This window comes from Spinacia oleracea, chromosome 4, assembly GCF_020520425.1.
Source record: "Spinacia oleracea cultivar Varoflay chromosome 4, BTI_SOV_V1, whole genome shotgun sequence".
In the NCBI taxonomy this organism is placed as follows: domain Eukaryota; kingdom Viridiplantae; phylum Streptophyta; class Magnoliopsida; order Caryophyllales; family Amaranthaceae; genus Spinacia; species Spinacia oleracea.
Window position 1 is genome coordinate 30,187,461 of NC_079490.1, and position 19,969 is coordinate 30,207,429.

Below are 19,969 nucleotides of genomic sequence, written 5' to 3' on the forward strand. Positions count from 1 at the left end.
TATATGATATAAGATTACAGGATAGAAGTCTATATAACTTAGGAAACTATAAAGTGTAAGATATGTAGTTTGTAATATAGATAGAGGTGTATGCCTATAAATAATACAACAAAATAATATATTTTCTCTTCAATTTTACATGTTATTAGAGCCCATTTTTTTTAATAAAATTGAGGCAATGAGAAGGAAAAAGACAATGACCTCTTTTCTCTTCTATTAAGCCTCTAAATAAGTATGAAAAAAACAAGAAATATTTCTCTCCCCAACCCAACTTTACCCCAATCTCTGCTTCATTATCCTTAATGAAGTGAAAATTTAGTAGGGGTGATCTATGAGGGGCGGAGAGATTATGATTTTGTATTTATATGAATGTAGCATAAAATTCATCAATAGTGTCATTGAGGAGAAAATTTCCACCGTACAAATGGTTGTTCTATATTTACAAGATACACTAAGGGACTTTTTTTTTCTCCTTCTCTCATTAGCTTTGATTTTACCAATCTCAATATACAACCGGCTATACATAGAAAATTAATGGAGTTTGAATTACTTAAACCTTTCTTAAGTCTCATTAGTAGCTCTAAAATGAAGTTATCAACTTAGTTTTTTAAAATAAGTAAAAATAAAGCGAGTAGAATAAGATTTAACTCCATCTATACATATTGTCGAATCTATTATCATTAAACTCTCTACTAAAACAAAATTGGTTTTATTTGAGCCGATTTATTTATGGAATTTAGTACGAAGTAATATTTAGAAGGACATTTGTTTATTGAATATAAAGAGTAAGATTTAACTTATTTAATTTGTTAGACTGTTTTTGGTTGTCCTGGACAAATAACTACAAACCAAAGGTGATCAAAATTCCAGCCGGACCAAGCTTTAACACAAAAAATCATGGCCAAATTCAAAAATTTGGTGCGAACTTTGCGGGCTGAAAAAGATTTTTCGGACCAGATTCAAATTTAAATCTAAAAATACATATTTTAGAGTGTTCACCAGCACTTTTACAGACGCCAAATCGAGACGGACTAGTGACCGGACTATAATTGATCAGCTATACTGCAAACCATGTCAAAGTCCATGTCGACGGATAAATATCTTTAGATGTTCGACGTCAATCCAAATACTCTTTTGTTTTCCTTGGATTTTGTGTGTGTTCTTTTCTGTTTTTGCCACTAAAGGCTAGGGAACCACATTATTTCAAGGTATCTTTATCAAATATTTATATTTAGTTAGATGCACCATATCCATATGAATCATTGTTGTCTAGAATTGACAAAAGGATCATAACTTAGCTTTCAATGATTTTTCAGTTCTTTTTTTTTTTTTTTACTTTACATGTATTCTTTTGGGAATTTTTGTACTTCTCTTTTAGTAAGTTATATAGATAAATGAGTTGTTTAGCCCGTTTGTTTTCCCCTCGATTATGCGTATCAGCATGAGCTAATTACTCCTAATTTTGTTGTTGTTTTTCACTCCTACACTTACCTATATATTAGGAAATTATAAGTCCTTTCTAACAAATCGATCTTATACTCGAAATTTTTGTTTATTTTAAAATACTCGTAAACGAGTATTGGAGTACGCACTTCAGTTCTTTTTCTTTTGTCTTTTTTTGATAAAATCAGGGGCGGAACTAGTTCACGCCGAGGGTGTACACTTGCATACTCCTGAAAAAAATCTACACTAGTATATTAAAATGCGTTTATGAGAACTTATATGTGCCACGTAAGTCTCCGTTATTACGCCACGTCACCACTAATAAGCATCATGACAAGTCATTAACAATCAAAAAGCACGTAGCAAAGATCGAACACCGAACCTCATGAATTAAAAATTACACTTCCTACCACCTTAGCTAGCAAAATGTACTCCATCTGTCACATATTAGTTGTTACACTTACCTTTGCATAAAGTTTTAAGTGATAAGTAGATGTTTGATTATCAATTGTTATTTTATTAAAAGACTAGATGTGATAAGAGCTAGTGATGTATTTTTTTAATTGAATGAGAGAGGGTGTGGGGACAAAAAAAATGTTGGAAGAGAGAGACAATATAATAATTGTGGGGTCATTCGTAATTTAGAATTGTAACAATTAATTATCTGGGACAGTCAAAGAAAGTATAATAACTAATCTGGAACGGAGGGAGTATGTTATACATTTCCATGTAGATGTAAAATGTAATTTTTTTAATGAGTAGTAATAGATTAAAGAAAAATGAATCAAAAAAAAAAAAAAAAAGAGAAAATGGATAATTCTTCCATTTCCATCTTAAGCTTAAAATTTTTGGAAAAATGGAGTGGAATTATGAGTATAGAAGATAATATTGACGCGCGTATAACAATCAACTAATCATAAAGAAGAGGAATCATTTTTGTTATGATTTTCTGATGTGTGGCTTAGATTGGAAGGTTGTTGATCGGCCACTGATCTTGCGTCACCACGATAATCCGTTAACGACCGCGCCTATATGGACACATATTTACAAAAAGTAAACTCTACTAAAAAGTGAAACTAGGAGAAACGCCCAGCCAACACACTAGTTATCCTTTAAAAAAAACTAATGAAGTCATTTAAGAACAAAAAATACTCCACGTCCAGGCAGAAAGGAATCTTTACAAAATAAAAAGTGTTTCTAATTTCCAAAAACTTTACATTAAATAATGCTAATTATTTTCGAGGATATTGTACAGTTGTAATTTGCAATAATTGTATGAAATTAATCGGTTGAGAGCGCCATGTAAGATTGTATAATTATAAAAACTAGATTTTAGCCCGTGCGATGCACGGATTCTATTAAATTGTTATGTTTAAATAAAACTCCTATGTATATACCAATTTTATATTCTTTGTGTTAGATTATATTAGTTTTTGATTTTGCATTGAATATCATTTTAGATTTTTTTTTTATAACTATGAGAGTCTTTGTTTTTGGATGAAATTTTATATATGTAATATTAATAATTAATTAATAAAAATATCTATGTGACACTTAATTATTTTTCTACGTGGCACTCGACTTTTTTAATTCAAAATTAATTTTAAAATCTTATTTTTCATTGGCCGAAACCATTAGTTTTCCTACGTGGCGATCTAATATTGGATTAATGTTTGTTTTTAAATTGAATTTTATTTATTTTATTTTAGATTAGTGTTTGATTTTGGATGAATTTTATTTTAGATTTATTTTTTAATTATCAGAGTGTTTGATTTTAGATGGAGTTGTATATATTAGTAATTAATTAATTAAATATCTACGTGGCACCTAATTAATTATCTACGTGGCAATCAATTTTTTTTAATTCAAAAATAAATTAGAAATCTTATTTTTCATTGGCCGAAACAATTAGTAATCCTATGTGGCGCTCTAATAATTCAACAAATATGCCTCCTTTATATATATATATATATATATATATATATATATATATATATATATATATATATATATATATATAGGAAGGCTCTCGTGAGAACACCTCCTTTATGTGAGAACACAATCCTATGTGAGAATAGATCTTGACCCTTGAATCATCTCTAATCTAACAGCCTGAAATGAAGGATTATTAATGGCAATTTGGTAAATTCTTTTAAGATATATTCAGCCCATAAAATTCAGTTTTCACGTAATTAGTTTCTCTCTCTAATCTCTGCTTTCTCTCTCTGCTTTCTCTCTCTTTTTTCACGTAAAATGCCGCCATTACAGCACTTTAATCACGGTCCAATTCATCTCCAAATTCGCTTCAGAATTCAATTCAATTCTCGAATACATTCATCTACTTGATTATTTCAAGGTATTTTTTATCAATTTTCGCAATTTTGATTTGTGTTTTTTGCTTGATAATTTCCCAATTTCTGACCTAGTTTTGATTATTTATTCCAATTCCATTAGTATTGAATTGAAATTATTAATTGTTGATTATCGAATTCTTTATTTGCTGAATTTCGTGAGCTGTTTTTATAATTTGAATTTGTGAGTTGTTTTTTATTACCGAATTGCACTCATATTTGGTGAGTTGTTTTTGTTTTGTGTTTGATATTCTGATTTGTTTTTTATTTTGATTTTTGATTTGCATTTGTTATATATTTTAGATTTTTGATTATCTATTTGTTCCTTTCAATTTGTGTTTTTAATTTATGTGTTCAAATTTGTATTCAATCATGTAGTTTTTGATTTACAGATCAGTATTCTTTCGAGCAATGGCATCAGAATTTCATCATAGTTCGTCCTCATCATTGACGGACGAATTATATCTTAAAATATCTTAAAATTCTCAAAATGTTGAAAATATCTTAAAATTCTCAATTCTCAAAATAATTCAAAAAATTACAAATTAATTTCTTTTAAAAAATACTGAAAATTCATTAAAAAATTTCAGAATAATATAGGATGATGTTAATAAAAATTAATAAAAAATATCAACATCGCTAGAAACATACAAAAATTCGCAGACTAAAAATTACAAAAATAATTCCGAAAATTACGAAAAAAATTACAAAAATTACGGAATTAATAAATAAAATTCGCTACAATTAAAGCACTGAATTCTTACTCTTCAGTATCGACTGGATTTGTTGCTTGTTTGTCGTGTTTGTGTTTGCTGAAAATCGAAATTTAACAAAAATTATCTTCAATTAATGTATATATACTACGAACGAAGTTCGAAATTAGGTTACAAATTCGCTTACCTTCGTCGTTCGTATTGGTTTCATACTCCAGTCATCTTCAATTGAAAAATTAGGTTAAAATTAGAAAAAATTGTAGAAGGAGAGAAGAAATGTAGAACAATTGAACTCGAATTTACCTTAAATCTGCAATACACCGGCAGTGAAGGACATTGATCGGCCGTTTTTGGAGCTGCGATGGCGGTTTTCGCGAGAGGAGAGAGAAAATCGTGAGGGAGAACAGAGAGTCTCGAACGGGAGAGAGAAAGAAGAGGAAAGGTTTTAGAGAGAGAAAGTGGGTGGGGTTCAGTGATAGAGACGTGGCTTTTAATGGGGAGGGTGGATGGGTTTGCTCACATTTAATCCTACCCATTAGATTGAATCTAATCCTACGGATTAGATTCATTCTCATATAAAGTAGTATACTCACATAGGGACCTATTTTCACAGGATCTCTTATATATATATATATATATATATATATATATATATATATATATATATATATATATATATATATATTAGATTATATTAGAATTAATTTTATCTTAAACTTTATTAAAATATAATAAAAATATGATAAGATATATTTGTATTGAGCTATAAGATAAATATAATAAATATGTAAAAGAAAGGATAAATACAAAATTGTAAGCTAATTAAATTTATATTATTAATAATAAACGTTATTTAAGAGTTTTTTTTACGGAGTATTATCCTTCTGGAATTAAATTCCCTGGTATTGACATGAATGGGATAATTTTCTTATTGGGATTGACAAAAGGAGATCAAATTGCAAACTACTGCAGTACAAATATTTAAAGAGACGATTTACTTGTTTTGTTTTTCAATAATGGTCAAGATACGTTTTTATGATTTGTAATGTCCGAAGGTCGCAGGCTCACAACATTGGCAAAGCTGGTCAAGATTACATGGATACCTTAACATGGACCGTGTATATGATTACATGTTTCATTTCATTATGAGTACAAGACTTCAAGCCAATCCCACCTCCATCATATAGGCCTAAGTTCCGTTTCATATAGGTTTTTTGTAGCCACAACTATATCATACTCCCTCCGTCCCAGATTAGTTGTTACACTTTCCCAAATTAGGAATGACCCCACGATTATTATATTGTTCTCTCTTCCCACTAAAGTTTTTTTTTTGTCCCCACACCCTCTCTCATTCAATTAAAAAAAATACCCCACTAACTCCTATCACATCTACTTTTTCAATAAAATAACAATTGATAACCAAACAACCACTTATCACCTAAAACTTTGTGCAAAGGTAAGTGTAACAACTGATTTGGGACAGAGGGAGTATCAATTATCCATAGTTTGTATAATATGACCATTCTTTTACCCGTGGACATAAGTGACAGAGATTGTTTTATGTTCGCGAGGTGAAAACAAATATAATGGTTTTAATCTTTAGGTCTCTTACAAGTGTTTCTTTGGTGTGTGAATTAGGCAAGAGTGTTCTATATCATGAATTAAAGTCTTGTGTTTATGAGTAAACCGGGCTTGCTATAATCTATAGACTATATAGCAAGCTTGATATTTGGAGTAGGTTTGTGGAGATTTTGATATGTTTGAAGATGAATCCGTGGGCTAGAGGTAGAGTCGTAGAGGTGTATACAATTCATGTTATGCCTTTTGTTTCAAGGTACTTGAAATTGTTCAATTCTTAGAATTTAAGCTTTTAAACACAACATATTAACACCAAACTTTGCATCGCACGGGCGTAAAACTAGTACACATTTTTTTTCACTACCTTACTTAATTTTTATTGTATTTTTCTACCTTTAAAATTTTGTTTATACCATGAAGTAACGTTTTCTATCAAAAAAATGTGTCGATTTATGTAGCGTAGCTGTAGAGTGACGAAAACATCAGTTGACAACCAAAAAATCTATTTTTTTTAAGGTGGTAAAATACAATAAATATTTAGTAAGGTGATAAAAAAATATTGTACCTGTTTAAAAGTGATAAAAAAAATTCCTACAATTTTGAATACCCTATTTTGAAATTTTAGATATGCCACTGGATTAAAAAATTAAGTACTCATATCACTATCTATACTAATATATTAAAAAGGGTTTCTAATAATGTATACGTGCCACAAGGAACTCCTTTATTCACTAGAACATGTCATGCCATCTCCTTGAGTGATTTCCTTGAATAATGTTGGAAGATCCGTAAAATCCCAAAATACACCATATTTTTAGTAAATTTTCACTCTACCATCCACGTCAACAATAGTCCGGTTAATATTTTTTAATCGTTCAACAATAAACCGCCAACTGAAATAATGGTTCAACTAGGAAAATGCTATTTCAATTGGCGGTATACCTAAGTAACCTTTGGCGGTCTATATTACCCAAAAAAAGGGAAGGAATGTAACATCTATTATTTGTCAGCAAGTTTTGAAAGTAAGGCATACAAAACCGCCAACTCGATTGGCGGGTTGGTTTCAAAAGAAATCGCTAGTTGGGTTGGCGGTTTACCCCATATATTCAACCGCCAATTCAAATGGCGGTTTTATCTAAAACCAAACTGCCAATTGAAATGGCGGTTTTATCTAAAATCAAACAGCCAATTGAAATGGCGGTTCAAAGTTGAACCGAAAAAATAAATACTTTTCTTTATACCCTGTTGACGTGGACGGTAGAGTGAGAAATAACTAAAAATATGGCATAGTTTGGAATTTATGGATATTCAAGCATTATTCAAGGAAACCGCTCCATCTTCTTATCAAATAATATGTACAACCAAAAATTATTATAATAGAATTCGAACATGGGATCTGTCGAGAAAGGCGAGGCCAATATTAGAGATGTATTACAAAATACATACCAGCCAACAAGACGACTGTAACGCCCCGACTTCTAAACACCATTAATTAGGTTAATTACCTTTAATTAGCAGCGGAAACCCTAATTTAGTCGGAGCGTCACTGCCGTATCTCCCTCGTGGGAAATACAAGGCGACATAACCTTTTTAAATTTACTGACTACTGTTGAGTAACTGTAATTATACTTCACTTCGATTAATTCTTTAATATTTACACCGAAATCTAAATGAACTTTAATAAATATTCCTAACATTGATTAAACATAAATATTAAAATCTAACTTAATACTTAGAGTTTAATTAATACATCCATTATTACTAGTGAGACATAGTTATATCTATCGACCGTGAATTTGATGGTTGCATCCTCACTCTAAGGCATCCCATGATCTTCTTCGTACCTAAAACAAAAGCAACATCGTGAGCCGAGGCCCAGTAACATACTACCCTAACAACGTAAATTCATTTCAATTCATTTTATTTAATTTGCAATCAGGGAGAATAGAATATAATAAAACACTTTCATAAATGCATTATAATAAAACATCACTTATAACTTGAAACTTTAATAGATCCCATTATCTTTCATAAAACCTTCATTTTACTTGGTAACTGACAAGTTAGCCTTGCGGGACGTCTCCCACCTTGTGATAGTCCTCAAGGAGCACTCTCCCTTGTTGGACATACGCCCGTACCTGATTCGTTTTTTTTAAGCTTGCGGTAACCCTCAAGGAGCACTCTCCCTTGTTGGGTATTCCGCGGTACGGCGGTACGTGCACGACCTAGAAATAGTAACCCCACTAACTGCCAGAACCGGTTACACTTTTATTTATCATGTTTCGTATCTTATTCGTAACTCATCATTCTTATAAAATCATTCATAAACACATTTGAATATCATCATGCATAAAACACACTTTGTAAACACAATTCATATCCCACAATCCATTAAAACATATCATTATAAACATATTTCATAAATTCATAAAACACAGTTCATAAGGGGATTGTGGGTGTTAGCAATAGATGTTACCTCAACCGTAGTTTATATTCCCTGTTCGATGGACCGTTCTTCCTGAGCTCCGAGTCCAATTTCTTTCAAAAGATTAATTATCGAATTAGCATTAAAATAATAAATACTTTTAAAACCAATATTTTAAAATAAAATCTTTTAGCTTTATAAATTCATAAATCGATTTTTATAAAATCTTAGTGAATCCATTTTAAATCAAGCTAGTAACTTATATACTTTAGATTAATAATAAAAATAATAAAACAATTTATTAGTACATAATTTAGATTCATCAACTTTATTTATTTATAACATGAGTATTATTAATTATTAACTATACAAAATAAAATAATTTATTTAGTTAAGAAATCACTTCCTACCTATTTGAAATAGTCATGCGTATAAACCAAAGAAAGGGAACAAAGTTAGTAAGATTATTCTTACCCAAAAATAAATAATAGTAAAGTGGGTTGACCTTATTGTTGGGAATAAGAGTACTGACTACTCAGTACAATTTAATTTGGAAATTGATTCCAAATTTTGGGAATTGGTTGCACAGAGACACGAACAAGGAGGAAGGAAGGAAGGGAAAGGGGCGACGGCGACTTGGTGGCTAGGTGGTGTGGCGGCGAGGTGGAAGGGAGGGAGCAAGGGCGGCGATGATGGTGGCTGTGCGAACCGGAAGAGGACAGGGATTTCGAGTGAGGAGGGAGGCAGGGGAGGTTGCAGGGCGTTGCTGGAGGCGGCTGGTTGGTCTGGTGACAGGGCGGCGGCGGGACGGAAGATGGAGGCCGAGGGTGGTCAATGGTGGCGGCAAGAACAGAAGGCGGTAGTGATGGTGGTGGTTAAAAGTCGAATCGAAGGTACTGAAAATGGTGAAAACTCCATTGTTTTTAATGGTGGTTAGAGCTTGGTTGAAGGTGAATTCAACTTGATGGTTTCTGGTTCAATTTGCTGGCTATTTATAGTGATGAATGGTGTTGGATGACATAGGAGATGACATCAATTGAAGCTCCATTGATTGACAAATGTGAAGCTTAATTGATGGACAAATGTGAAGAGGAATTCAGAATTGATGACTAAGGCATAGAAATTCTGATTAGTGTCATGGAATTGATGAGTCAAATTGAGATGAACAAGGGTGGTGACAAGTGGAAAGTAAGCTTGACTTCCATGGAGAAAAAGGGAAAGTGGCGTGAGGGAGAAGAAGGGAGTAAGAAACTGATTTTTGGTTTCTCAATTGAAAAAGGGGTACTTTGATAATTGCAAAATATTAGAAAAATTTCTGAATTTTACTCCTCTAATTGAACTTAAATCGAAAATAGCTACAACTTTAAATCAAAAATTATGAAATCAAAATAATAATAATCTTACCATTAAAATATTTAAATTTCCAAGTCAAAGTAATTTAAAATTGAAAAAAAAAAAGTAAGATTTAAAACGGTTTTGCGCTAATAAAAATAATTTAGCATAATTAATCAGGTTTTATAAATTCGGGGTATTACAACGACAAAATAGGAAAATAACACACGACATATTTAAAAAAGAAACGACATTTTTCACATGCAAACACCATATCCCATTTTTCACATAAAAAACACAATTGGTTGTTGTGTTTTGTCCTTTATGCTTGTCTTTTTCCTATTTTTGTCATTTTTTTTTGCTGATATGTATTTTGTAATACATTTTTGATATTGGAATTTACTTCCACGGGACTTGTCACATGCAAAATGGATATCTTACCATCTTAGCCAACCATTGGGTATTCTTTTTCTTTTGCACGGAAATATATACTTAATTTGTTCATGTTTACTCGCAACGTTTGTCACTTTTACGCATGTCATGCACAACTTTGATAATTAATATCTTTAATTCTCTTTAAGCAAAAATTATAAAAAATTAATATTATGAAAATACACATTAAAACGAATTTAACAAGATCTCACATGACTATGTTTTACCTTACGTACAAATCACCAACAATTATCAAATATGTGAATAGTGTAAAAATCGCAAACGTTGCAAGTATTAAAAATCGGATAGAAGTATAACTTAGAAAAATCACATTGTGTTATTCAAACTAGGAACCCGGAATATCGCCCGACTAAACACTAATTTTATAAGCTAATTTATGACAACTTTGCTACTTTGGTTTGAAACAAAATCGGTGTATTGATCCATCTACCGATCTGAAATGCATCTGAAAACGTGATGGGTGAAGAAATCGGAATTATTTGGTTTGGTATTTGGAATTTTGTGCTTGGTTACATTTCCACCTTCGATACAGCAGAGCAGAGCAGAGCAGAGCATGCACAAATATAAGTCACCTGTCTTATATTACTCCATGCAATTCCAAACCGTCCCAACTCATATTATTATTCATATTATCTAAGATATTAGTATGAGTATGAACTTATTTATATTCTTTTGGAAAAAGACTCGCTTTCAAATGTCCTCTTATTAACTTATCCATGACCACATGCGACTAGATCGACCCATGGAATATGTCGTATATGATCGTGTTTGGACTTTGGTTCCGTGTTAATTTTATGAGTATGTCATTTTATTTTTTATTTTTTTTACTTTTTAATTCTATTGGAGAAACAAGTACTGTGTAATTACTCGATACAAATTATCAACAGGATTAGAGCCGATTAAGGGTAAGATTCAATGGGTTTCCGGTAAGACGGTCTAACGGTTAGACAACTTTTTGATACTAACTAGACTAGTATAAAATATAACTGATTAAATAACAAAATAGTTAAGGTATAAAGACCAATAGTTAAATTTATGACTCGAATTGTTATCATTTTTGAACAAACTTATCTATAATCTATCTATAATATTATTAAAACTCCAAGACAAGACATGTCATACCGCCATGTGTCGCATTTTACTTAACATGATATGGCACCACATACGTGAGTACGTGGCGGTGTGCTTTGAGCCTTTTAGTTGAATTCCAATTATACACATTCACTTAAAAAAATGTCTCTAACAAGATTCAAACCCATGATCTCTCATTATTAATGTGAAAGAATTACCATCTAAGCTACATACTGTTAGGTTATGATACATATGACATTACATAGATCATGCGGAAACAACCATTAACCCAGGACAACATATTATTTACACATAATCATATAGCATAATTTAGATGCATACTCTTTGTTGCGTGCCCTCCCTAGCTGCGCCCGAACCGAACAAGAACAAGTCTTTAGGACTCCAAGTGTCGTCCCTCCGTAGATAGTCCACAGCACGTCCGGATCCGCCTTAAGATTGACCAACTAGAATCGCCCTTAAGGTACTAGAAAATTTCGGCACTTTATGAGCAAGATGTGTGTTTTAATTTTCTCTCAAAAACTCACTTTTGAAAACTTTGAAACTTGTTATAAATTGTGAGCCCTAGCCTCATATTTATAGGGGTATGGAAAGGGAATCGAAATCCTATTCAGATACAAATTAATTAAACCTAGAATCCTACAAGAACTCTAATTTAATTAATTTATCAAATAGAATTAGGAATTTAATCATTAACCGAACTCTGCATGTTTTAGGAAACGTGCACGAACACAAACACTTGCACACACACGCACGGCAGCCACGATGGGCCCCATGCGTGCGCGCGAGCAGCAGCCCACGCAGCGCCCGCGCGCGCTGCGCGCTGCGCGTGCTGTGCGCGCTGCGCAGCCTGCTGGGCCTGGCCTTGCGCTGGGCCTGGCGTGGCTGTTTGTGCGGCGCGCTTGGCTTGCTGGGCGATGGCCTGGCTTCGTGCTGGGCCTCGTCCGGCAGGCCTCGTCCGATGCTTATTCGTACGATGCGCTTCCGATTAAATTTTCCGATTCCGGAATTCATTTCCGATACGAACAATATTTAATATTTCCGATTCCGGAATTAATTTCCGTTTCGAACAAATATTTAATATTTCCGTTTCCGGAATTATTTTCCGATTCCGGTAATATTTCCGATTCTGACAATATTTCCGTTTCCGGCAATATTTCCGATTCTGGCAATATTTCCATTTCCGATAATATTTTCCGATACGTACCATGTTTCCGTTTCCGGCAACATCTACGACTTGGATAATATTTATATTTCCGATACGATCCATATTTCCGTTTCCGACAATATCATCGTTTCCGGAGTATTCATTTCTTGCCTGTGACGATCTTAGCTCCCACTGAAACCAAGATCCGTCGGTTCCGAATATTCATAGATGGAGTATCTAATGCCATTAAATACTTGATCCGTTTACGTACTATTTGTGTGACCCTACGGGTTCAGTCAAGAGTAAGCTGTGGATTAATATCATTAATTCCACTTGAACTGAAGCGGCCTCTAGCTAGGCATTCAGCTCACTTGATCTCACTGAATTATTAACTTGTTAATTAATACTGAACCGCATTTATTAGACTTAACATAGAATGCATACTTGGACCAAGGGCATTATTTCCTTCAGTCTCCCACTTGTCCTTAGGGACAAGTGTGCATTTCCTAATTCCTTTGTCGCTCGATGCTTGCTCTTGAACATAAGGTAAGAGTTGTCATCCTTATTATGTCCAGAGGTGTTCCTCGGTTTCAGAGTTCAACTGATCAAATAAACAGATAATCATAGCCTATGATTCATCCGAGCACGGCCATGCATTTCACAGTTTCTAGCTCTCCGAGTGGCCTTGTACAACTTTTAAGCATCTCATCCCGATTTATGGGAGGACAATCCCAATCTTGCGATCTTGAGATTAGACTTCGTTTGATAGGTGATTACCTGAGCGTTGCCTTTATAGCCTCCTTTTACGGTGCGACGGTTGGTCAACGTCAAAGCAACCAGTTCTCAAACAAGTAATCTCAAATCACTCAGGTATTGAGGATTTAGTGTCTAATAATTTAATGAAATTTACTTATGACAGATTTTCATCTCTTACAGTAAAGTTTCATAGGTCTTGTCCGATACTAGTCTTCCCAAAGTAAGTATCTATGCAAATGATTATGACATTGCCATGTCCACATAGTTCAAGAAACAAAACTACTAGTCATCTTGCATTCTAATCGTCTAACGTTTTCTATGCGTCCAATTTTATGGAAAACTCCGATTAGGGACCATTTTCAACCTTTGACATTCAAGTTCACTTGATAACATTTCTTAGTCACAGGACTGGTCCTGACAGTCTATCTTGAATATATCGTCAAATTGAAGGGACTCATCATTTAATAAACCACAAATTAAATGGTAAAATGAATTCATTTCATTTATTGTGAATGATTAACCAATAATGTTTTACAAAGATTTAAACTCTAAAACTTTAAAACATTAAACAGAGACATCAAAGCCATTCTCCAATATGCTTGATTCCCATAGCTGCAGTGTGCGAGTTGTGCTTCGCCTGCGGCAGAGGTTTAGTTAATGGATCTGATATGTTGTCATCAGTTCCAATTTTGCTTATCTCGACTTCTTTTCTTTCAACGAACTCTCGTAGAAGGTGAAATCTACGAAGTACATGCTTGACTCTCTGGTGGTGTCTAGGCTCTTTTGCCTGTGCAATAGCTCCGTTATTATCACAATACAGGGCTATTGGTCCTTTAATGGAGGGGACTACACCAAGTTCTCCTATGAACTTCCTTAGCCATATAGCTTCCTTTGCTGCTTCATGTGCAGCAATGTACTCCGCTTCAGTTGTAGAATCCGCAATGGTGCTTTGCTTAGCACTTTTCCAGCTTACTGCTCCTCCGTTGAGGCAGAAGACAAACCCAGACTGTGATCTAAAATCATCTTTGTCGGTTTGGAAACTTGCGTCCGTATAGCCTTTAACAATTAATTCATCATCTCCACCATAGACCAGGAAGTCATCTTTGTGCCTTTTCAGGTACTTCAGAATGTTCTTGGCAGCAGTCCAATGCGCCTCTCCTGGGTCTGACTGGTATCTGCTCGTAGCACTGAGTGCGTACGCAACATCCGGGCGTGTACATATCATAGCATACATTATTGAACCAATCAATGATGCATATGGAATCCCATTCATTCGTCTACGCTCATCAAGTGTTTTTGGGCACTGAGTCTTGCTTAGAGTCATTCCATGAGACATGGGTAGGTAGCCTCGCTTGGAGTCCGCCATCTTGAACCTATCAAGCACCTTATTGATATAAGTGCTTTGACTAAGTCCAATCATCTTTTTAGATCTATCTCTGTAAATCTTGATGCCCAATATGTACTGTGCTTCTCCTAGATCCTTCATCGAAAAACATTTCCCAAGCCAAATCTTGACAGAGTTCAACATAGGAATGTCATTTCCGATAAGCAATATGTCGTCGACATATAATACTAGGAAAGCAATTTAGCTCCCACTGACCTTCTTGTATACACAAGATTCGTCCGCGTTCTTGATGAAACCAAAGTCACTGACTGCTTCATCAAAACGTATATTCCAGCTCCTGGATGCCTGCTTCAATCCGTAGATTGACTTCTTTAGCTTGCATACCTTTTTAGCATTCTTTGGATCCTCAAAACCTTCAGGCTGTGTCATAAACACAGTTTCTGTTAAAACGCCGTTTAAGAAAGCAGTTTTGACATCCATCTGCCATATTTCGTAATCGTAATATGTAGCGATTGCTAACATTATCCGAATAGACTTTAGCATTGCAACTGGTGAAAAGGTTTCATCGTAGTCCACACCGTGGACTTGCCTGTAACCTTTTGCAAACAATCTAGCTTTGAAAACTTCAAGTTTCCCATCCTTGTCCTTTTTCAGTTTGAAAACCCATTTGCTTCCAATGGCTTGGTAGCCATCTGGCAAATCGACCAAATCCCATACTTGGTTTTCAGACATGGAGTCCAATTCAGATTGCATGGCTTCTTGCCATTGCTTGGAGCTAGGGCTCGTCATAGCTTGTTTGTAAGTCGCAGGTTCATCACTTTCAAGTAATAGAACGTCATAGCTCTCGTTCGTCAAAATACCTAAGTACCTTTCCGGTTGAGATCTATATCTTTGCGATCTACGCGGGGTAACATTTCTAGATTGACCATGATTCTCACCAGATTCTTCTAAAGATCTCTGAGTTTCATCCTGAATGTCATTTTGAGCATTCTCTAGAGTTTGTTGTTCGACTCGAATTTCTTCGAGGTCTACTTTTCTCCCACTTGTCATTTTGGAAATGTGATCTTTCTCCAAAAAGACACCATCTCGAGCAACAAACACTTTGTTCTCAGATGTATTGTAGAAGTAATACCCCTTTGTTTCCTTTGGATAGCCCACAAGGATACATTTGTCAGATTTTGGATGAAGTTTGTCTGAAATTAATCGTTTGACGTATACTTCACATCCCCAAATCTTAAGAAAAGACACATTTGGAGGCTTTCCAAACCATAATTCGTATGGAGTCTTTTCGACAGCTTTAGACGGAGCTCTATTTATAGTGAGTGCAGCTGTATTTAGTGCATGTCCCCAAAATTCTAATGGAAGTTCGGCCTGACCCATCATTGACCTGACCATGTCTAGCAAGGTTCTGTTCCTCCGTTCCGACACACCGTTCCATTGTGGTGTTCCAGCAGGAGTCAATTCTGATAGAATTCCACATTCTTTCAGATGGTCATCAAATTCATAGCTCAGATATTCACCGCCTCTATCAGACCGCAGTGCCTTAATCTTCTTGCCTAATTGATTCTCTACTTCACTCTGAAATTCCTTGAATTTGTCAAAGGATTCAGACTTATGCTTCATTAGGTAGACATAACCATACCTACTGAAGTCATCAGTGAAAGTGATAAAGTAGCTGAAACCACCTCTAGCATTTGTACTCATTGGTCCACATACATCTGTATGGATTAAACCCAATAGTTCGTTTGCTCTTTCTCCAACTTTAGAGAAAGGTTGCTTTGTCATTTTGCCAAGTAAACATGATTCGCATTTACCATAATCCTCTAAGTCAAATGGTTCTAGAATTCCTTCCCTTTGAAGTCTTTCTAAGCGTTTCAAGTTTATATGGCCTAATCGACAATGCCACAGATAGGTGAGATCTGAATCATCCTTTTTGGACTTTTTGGTATTTATGTTATATACTTGTTTGTCGTGATCTAATAAATAAAGTCCATTGACTAATCTAGCAGATCCATAAAACATCTCTTTAAAATAAAACGAACAACTATTGTCTTTTATTAAAAAGGAAAATCCCTTAGCATCTAAGCAAGAAACTGAAATGATGTTTTTAGTAAGACTTGGAACATGGAAACATTCTTCCAGTTCCAAAACTAGCCCGGAGGGCAACGACAAATAGTAAGTTCCTACGGCTAATGCAGCAATCCGTGCTCCATTTCCCACTCGTAGGTCGACTTCACCCTTGCTTAACTTTCTACTTCTTCTTAGTCCCTGTGGATTGGAACATAAGTGTGAGCCACAACCTGTATCTAATACCCAAGAAGTTGAATTAGCAAGTATACAGTCTATAACGAAAATACCTGAAGATGGAACGACTGTTCCGTTCTTCTGATCTTCCTTTAGCTTCAAGCAATCTCTCTTCCAATGCCCCTTCTTCTTGCAGTAGAAGCATTCGGATTCAGAAGTGGGTTGACTGACCTTCCTCTTTGCAGATTTGGCGCCAGTTTGCTTAGTTGGGCTGGCCTTGTTGCCACCTTTCTTAGCATTCCTCTTCTTTCCAGATTTCTTGAACTTGCCCCCACGCACCATAAGCACATCCTGCTTATCACTTTTGAGCGTCTTTTCAGCGGTCTTCAGCATACCGTGAAGCTCAGTGAGCGTTTTGTCCAGACTATTCATACTGTAGTTCAGTTTGAACTGATCATACCCGCTATGAAGAGAATGGAGGATGGTGTCTATAGCCATTTCCTGAGAAAATTGCTGATCCAGCCGACTCATATTCTCAATGAGTCCAATCATTTTGAGAACATGTGGACTTACGGGCTCGCCTTTCTTAAGCTTGGTCTCAAGAATTTGCCTATGAGTCTCGAATCTTTCGACTCGAGCCAGATCTTGGAACATGTTCTTCAACTCACTGATGATTGTGAAAGCATCTGAGTTGATGAACGTTTTCTGCAGATCCGCACTCATGGTGGCGAGCATTAGACATTTCACATCCTTGTTGGCATCAATCCAACGATTGAGGGCTGCCTGTGTGACCCCGTCGCCTGCGGCTTCGGGCATCGCCTCATCTAGGACATACTCCTTTTCTTCCTGCATAAGAACTATTTGCAAGTTCCTTTGCCAGTCAAGGAAGTTTTTCCCGTTCAACTTCTCCTTTTCGAGAATTGATCGAATGTTGAATGAATTGTTGTTTGCCATATTAAAAACTACAATTGAAAAGAATAAACAAATAAATAACCATTCACAGTTTCTCTTAATAAACTTAAATTCTAGCATACATGCATAATTCAATGTTTATTAAGCATTTTATTCAAATTATGTGTTCCGGCAGGTGTGAATAAAATGATTCCAAGATCCTAAAATCATTGAAGAACTAAGCACAGTTTGTCGACTTAATCCTAGAACATCTTAGGTAAGCAAAAGCCTTTTGCTAATAGTCTAGAAACTATTCTTGGTTGATAGGTACGTCTAAGAACTTATTAGGTAAACCTATCGAATTTGCCACGACATAAAAGGACTCCTTACTTATATCGTTGAGTTTCACCAAAACTAACATGTACTCACAATTATTTGTGTACCTTGCCCCTTTAGGACCAATAAGTAACACCTCGCTGAGCGAAAACTATTACTAGATTGATGTAAAGGATATCCAAGCAAGTGTATATTTTGGCATGGCACCTTTTAACTCAATTTTTAAGTTTGGAACTTAAGGCTCTTACTATGTTGGTTAGATTTTAAGTGAACTAAAATCCTTAATCATGCAACATAATCAAGCTTTTGATCTCATGCATTTTAAGACATATTTAAAAGCAATAAATAACTTAAAACATGCATAAGATATTTGTGATCTAGTATGGCCCGACTTCATCTTGAAGCTTTGACTTCAAAGTCCGTCTTGAAAATCTCCGTGGGAGGCACCATTTTCTTCAAATAGGATAAGCTATAACTAATTACAACTATTTAATGGTTCGCAGACCATATTTGAATTGAAAAACAACTTTGGTACTTTAGACCAATTACATTCAAATTAATGGTACGCAGACCATATTTTCTATCCTATTTGGGTCATACTAGTCACTTCATAACCTGCAAAACAGTACATATACAATATATACCATTCACCCATTCATTATCATGAATGGCCCACATAGCTGGTTAGTAAAACACATTATGCATCACGTAAACATTTGCAGCAATTAATCAAGGGCACCAATAATCTACCAATTATTCAGTCCTTATTAATTCTAATCAAGTTGTTTTAACCTTAAGGATTTGTAGACCTAATCAAGAGTTTATGACTAAAAAACGCTCCCACTTAAACCAATAAATTTATATGCTTTACTAATTTTAAACATAAAAATGTATTTCTAGTCTAACCGGAAACATACAAATTTAATTAAAATTTAAAGCTCATATAAATTTATAATTGAATCCAAAAATTTAATTTAATTTCAGTCGTATTAATTCATGATTTTAATTTTAGTAAAATAATTAGAATAAATAAAATTTATTATAATTACAATATTCAAAATTAAAATCCAAGAAAATAATTTAAATTATTAATTTTAAAATTAATTAAAATTACGTGAACTGAAATTTTCAAATTAAACATTCAAAACGATCTTTAATCGTAACGCAAACACCCTACGCGTTGCACGCCCATGGGCCGCACGCACACAGCCATTGCTGGCCATGTGCGCGCAGCCCATGCGCTCGTCGCATAGCTGCTGCATCCCCATCGCAAGCCTCCGCACGCATTGGTGCTCGCTGCGCGCGCCAGCGTTCATCGCACGCGAGCTATCGCTCGCAGTGCGCGCGCGACATCGCTCGCTGGGCGCGCGAGCCATCGCTCGCTGGGCGCGCGACATCGCTCGCTGTGCGCGCGAGCAATGCTAGGCGCAGCGCTCGTGGCACGCGAGCTTGCGCTCGCTGCGCGCGAGGCTGCGCGCTCTTGTGCGAGGCAGCGCGCGTTGTGGCGCAGCTTGCTTGCTGCCCACACGCGACTGCCTTGGCTCGCCCTTCGCCCATGCCCATTCGTCCATTGCTCGTGGCACACGACACAAGGCAGGGCTGCTGCCTTGTGCTCGTGCACTACGCCCTTGCTCATTGCATTCGTGCCGCACGGGCGACGAGCTCCCTTGCTCGTCGTCGCATGCCCGCATTATACAACACCCCTTAAGGGTAACACGAATCGTCCATTGCTTCGTGCGTGCAAGTTTTAGATTAATCATAATTACAAATTAGATTGCATAATTAACAAGACTAGGCATTCAAACTTGTTAAACATATGCAGTAGGTCAATCAAAAATTCAAGATTTATCAACAAGAATCGCAAAT

The 19,969-nt window shown here is 35.2% G+C and overlaps 1 long non-coding RNA gene across 1 annotated transcript; it reads right to left on the reverse strand.

The window, feature by feature from the left end:
* Window positions 1-7,699: 7,699 nt before the first annotated feature.
* On the reverse strand, window positions 7,700-9,764 carry LOC130459366 (uncharacterized). Its single transcript, XR_008918731.1, has 3 exons — window positions 8,985-9,764; window positions 8,562-8,623; window positions 7,700-7,929 (listed from the first exon to the last, which is right to left on the reverse strand). It is a non-coding gene; the product is annotated as an uncharacterized lncRNA (long non-coding RNA).
* Between the last annotated feature and the right edge of the window lie 10,205 nt (window positions 9,765-19,969).